Below are 5000 nucleotides of genomic sequence, written 5' to 3'. Positions count from 1 at the left end.
GTCGAAACGCACTTCGGACGTCGAGTCCGCCTACGACGCGCCGAAAAGCGCGCGTCGCTAACGCGTCGCGGCGCACACGCGGAGGCACACCCCGTCGGCCTTTCAGCTCGCCCTCTTAGCGCTCAACACGCACGCAGCGCATATCGCACACCGAAGGGTCGCATAGAGCTTTCCGGGTGGGCTCCGGGCGCGCTTTGAACGACGCAAAGCGTACGCGCAATTTTGCACGCGATAAACAATTTTTAAACGGACCGACGCGACTCGCCGTGGCGCACCGCGCGGAACCGTCAAGTGTTCAAACGGTGCGAATGAACAGTGTGATATTTGTTTTTATACAGCCGGCCCTCAGACAGGAGTGGTCCTGGATGTTTCTCCACGGACCGCAATGTGCGTTCGAAATGTCGATGTTCAAATGTGTCCTGCAGTTCACACTATGACGCGCAGTTAACTGCGTTCTTCATCGACCCGCGAGCCAAGTGATCCACCGTCCAGGGTAATTGTTTCGCATATATCTAATTAAAGATAATGCAATACCATTTTTGTGCGTTCAACGTTTGTCACATGCACGTTCGAATGAATGTGCATTAAAGTGGTTACCTTTTCAGAACGCGCGCGGCGAGCTAACGCCTTAGCGCGACTCCAAAAAACCGCTATCGGTACACGCGCGCGCTCACGCTGCGCACTCCACGTTGTCACGGACTCGGGGCGCGGATTTTTACCTTTCTGCGTCCGAGACGGCGGGAACGCGCGACGCCAGCGACGACGTACGACCTTGTCGCAACGGAGGACACAATCGCCCGAGCGCTACGACTGTACGATACGCCATCGCCGACATCGGTGAGCACGGCGGATCCGTCCATCCATCCGTCCATAATATGGACGGACGGACGGTCGGATGGGTATGTTGTGGATTAATGTCTGCGTATTACGAGCGCGAACGCGTCGTGACACACGTTAATGATCCTTCCGCAGGTTCCCCTACGGAAACCTTGTTACGACTTTTACTTCCTCTAAATGATCAAGTTTGGTCAACTTCCCAGCAACGCCGACGGCCGCGAAGCCACCGCGTGTCGGTCCGAAGACCTCACTAAATCATTCAATCGGTAGTAGCGACGGGCGGTGTGTACAAAGGGCAGGGACGTAATCAACGCGAGCTTATGACTCGCGCTTACTAGGAATTCCTCGTTTATGGGGGATAATTGCAAACCCCAATCCCCAGCACGAAGGAGTTTCAACGGGTTGCCCGGGCCTCTAGGCCTGGGAGAACATGCTGATTCCTTCAGTGTAGCGCGCGTGCGGCCCAGGACATCTAAGGGCATCACAGACCTGTTATTGCTCAATCTCGTGTGGCTCGAAGCCGCCGGTCCCTCTAAGAAGAATTTTAATACGTCGCCAGTGAGTTGCACGACCGAAGTCGAGCACACCTAAATGGCGACGCCTATTTAGCAGGCTAGAGTCTCGTTCGTTACCGGAATTAACCAGACAAATCGCTCCACCAACTAAGAACGGCCATGCACCACCACCCACCGAATCAAGAAAGAGCTGTTAATCTGTCAATCCTTCCGGTGTCCGGGCCTGGTGAGATTTCCCGTGTTGAGTCAAATTAAGCCGCAGGCTCCACTCCTGGTGGTGCCCTTCCGTCAATTCCTTTAAGTTTCAGCTTTGCAACCATACTCCCCCCGGAGTCCAAAATCTTTGGTTTCCCGGAAGCTGCCCGCCGAGCCATTGTAGTAACGTCGGCGGATCGCTAGATGACATATTTACGGTTAGAACTAGGGCGGTATCTAATCGCCTTCGAACCTCTAACTTTCGTTCTTGATTGATGAAAACACCTTTGGCAAATGCTTTCGCTGATGTTCGTCTTGCGACGATCCAAGAATTTCACCTCTAACGTCGCAATACGAATGCCCCCAGTTATCCCTATTAATCATTACCTCGGAGTTCTGAAAACCAACAAAATAGAACCGAGATCATATTCTATTATTCCATGCACGAAATATTCAAGCAGCATTTTGAGCCCGCTTTGAGCACTCTAATTTGTTCAAAGTAAAATTGTCGGCCCATCTCGACACTCACTGAAGAGCACCGCGATAGGATTTTGATATTGAACCGGCGTTTTACCGCCGGCTCACCGACGATATGCTCCGCAAACGTGTCAGTATCACCGCGGATGCGGTGCACCGACAGCGCGGCGCACAAATGCAACTACGAGCTTTTTAACCGCAACAATTTTAGTATACGCTATTGGAGCTGGAATTACCGCGGCTGCTGGCACCAGACTTGCCCTCCAATTGTTCCTCGTTAAAATATTTAAAGTGTACTCATTCCGATTACGAGGCCTCGTAAGAGTCCCGTATCGTTATTTTTCGTCACTACCTCCCCGTGCCGGGAGTGGGTAATTTGCGCGCCTGCTGCCTTCCTTGGATGTGGTAGCCGTTTCTCAGGCTCCCTCTCCGGAATCGAACCCTGATTCCCCGTTACCCGTGACAACCATGGTAGTCGCAGAAACTACCATCGAAAGTTGATAAGGCAGACATTTGAAAGATGCGTCGCCGGTACTGGACCATGCGATCGGCAAAAGTTATCCAGATTCATCAAAATTAACGACTTCGGACGCGAGGCCCTCCGTCGATTGGTTTTGATCTAATAAAAGCACTCATCCCATCACTGGTCAGAGTTCTGATTGCATGTATTAGCTCTAGAATTACCACAGTTATCCAAGTAACTGAGTAAGATCTAAGGAACCAAAACTGATATATTGAGCCATTCGCGGTATCGCCTTAATACGGCTTGCACTGAGACATGCATGGCTTAATCTTTGAGACAAGCATATAACTACTGGCAGGATCAACCAGGGAGCTGACAGTCACTCGCGGACGAATGTAGCCGTCGTCGCTCGGACGAGAACACGACACATATCGACGCGGTCGCGGGCGCGTCCGCGTCGAATGATGTTTCGTTTTTGAACTCGTCGTACCTTTTAATATTGTACGCTCTTTGTTTTCGATGGTTCGTGCAGCGTCAACGGAGTATCTCATCCGATTGTCGCAACGATCCAACGAGAGAGTGTGCGCGCGATTTACTAATAGCGCAACTCCGAATTGGATGGTTCACGGCGAGACAATTTAAGATTCACGTTTCATTATTATCTTTTAACACAAACGCGAACACTGAAAACAGATTCAGCCCGGTGTTTGAGAGACGTCGTCCTTGGCGTTAATTTTTATAGCGCCTTATAGAGGACCGTCGCCATAGGCGACGTGCAATTCATTTGTAGGATCGATACGTGAACCGAGACGAGTTTAAACAATCGCATCGGTCGATCCGCACTGTTCAATAAAATGTTCAACGTTCGAAAAGTCCCACGGCGCAACGTGGAAGCGCGCGTTGTTGTGTTAATCGTGACATCGCGACGAATTGTAAAGTTCGACACAAAATCCACTCGAAACACCACCAACACGAGAGTGCGCACACTACGCGTGAAACCATCGAACGAACTCTTGTATGCGGCATGCAGTCCGTTGTCGAAGTCGGTCAGTCTGTGTCAGCAGGCGGCAGTTATCCGCCGCCCGTTCAGTCTCACCGCGCCGACAACGCACTACACGTCGCCCGCCCCATGTGTATGCGGCGCTCCTGTTATGACGCGTGGCAGACGGAGCGACAACATATGAACATATGATAGTCCGTCGGTGGTTCGGTCCGGTGGGGTGACGATGGTCGCCGGTGGGGGTGGGCTAGCCCTGGGGGGTGCGGGGGAGAGTGGGGGGAGGGGGTTTGGGGGGGGGGGGGTGTAGGGGGGGGGGTTCGCCGGTTGGGGTTCGTCGGCCGACTTTGCTGCTGCCGCTGCTGCGTCTACCGCGTTATTATTATTATTATTATTATTTTCTGTTTTGGTTTTTTTGATTTCCAAAAAAAAAAAATTTTTTTTTTTTTTTTTTAATTTTTTCATTCCCCTCTTGTCCATACACCTTTTTAACTTTATTTGCGTATCGTATTAGTCAGATCGTGACGTGACAGTTTGTGCGCTACTCTCAGTACAGAGTTAAATAATTTCTCAATATAATAGCATAATACAAGAGCCACCTTTGAAAAAATACATACGGTCTCACTTTTTTGAAATACGTTCAAAACATTGTAAATTATTAAAACAAAAGAGTATAATATGAATTAAACGGAGGTATATGTATGGGAATATGTTATTATTATTATTACATATAAAACATTGTCTAGTATTTTAGTTTTTTAGAATAGGTTCGATTTAGAAATTGAAAAGTGATCTCGGAAAAGCAACGCGATCATTGAACGTAAGAAATATTAGCGAACCGGCGCACATGTCATCGTAATAAAAGATAATAAAAGAGAACGGTAGTTAGGTAGCAGTTGGCATTTGGCAGCAGTTGGTAGGAACGTGACGTAGTACGTGACGGGTAGGTAACACGCGTTAGTGGCCTGTATGGGGTAGTATATGGACGCTATATAATTGTGACGTTCGGTGTCGTCCGTCGGTCTGCGCGCGGTGGGTGTTGTACAAACTACGTGGCGGGGTGTTCGTGTATCGAAAGATAGACCCAACGGGCAACGTCAAACGCGGGGGGTGTTCGTGTATAGTGTCTTTTTAACTTTATTTGCGTATTTCTTTGTATTATTAGTCAGATCGTGACGTGACAGTTTGTGCGCTACTCTCAGTATAGAATTGAATAATTTCTCAATATAATAGCATAATACGTACGGAATCGAGGAACGATCTCACTTTTTTGAAATACGTTGAAAATATTGTGACTATATAAAACAAAAGAGTATAATATGAATTAAACGGAGGCATATGTATGGGAATATGTTATTATTATTTTTTATTTTTATTTATTTAACACATATAACATTGTCTATTATATTTGGTCAGAAGAGGTTCGATTTAGAAATTGAAAAGTGATCTCGGAGAAGCAACGCGATGGTTGAACGTAAGAAATATGAATATTGTGTACAAGTGTGGAGCGCATTAT

General features: G+C 48.2%; 2 non-coding genes across 2 annotated transcripts; both read right to left on the bottom strand.

Annotated features, from left to right (window-relative positions):
* Nucleotides 1-339: 339 nt before the first annotated feature.
* On the bottom strand, nt 340-496 carry LOC140751438 (5.8S ribosomal RNA). Its single transcript, XR_012103347.1, has one exon. It is a non-coding gene; the product is annotated as a 5.8S ribosomal RNA (ribosomal RNA).
* A 459-nt stretch (nt 497-955) lies between these two features.
* On the bottom strand, nt 956-2858 carry LOC140751423 (small subunit ribosomal RNA). Its single transcript, XR_012103332.1, has one exon. It is a non-coding gene; the product is annotated as a small subunit ribosomal RNA (ribosomal RNA).
* Between the last annotated feature and the right edge of the window lie 2142 nt (nt 2859-5000).

This window comes from Epargyreus clarus, unplaced genomic scaffold (genome assembly GCF_041222505.1).
Source record: "Epargyreus clarus isolate Ecla_fem2 unplaced genomic scaffold, WU_Ecla_fem_2.2 ptg000022l, whole genome shotgun sequence".
Taxonomy (NCBI): Eukaryota; Metazoa; Arthropoda; class Insecta; order Lepidoptera; family Hesperiidae; genus Epargyreus; species Epargyreus clarus.
This window is presented reverse-complemented; position numbering and strand designations above follow the sequence as displayed.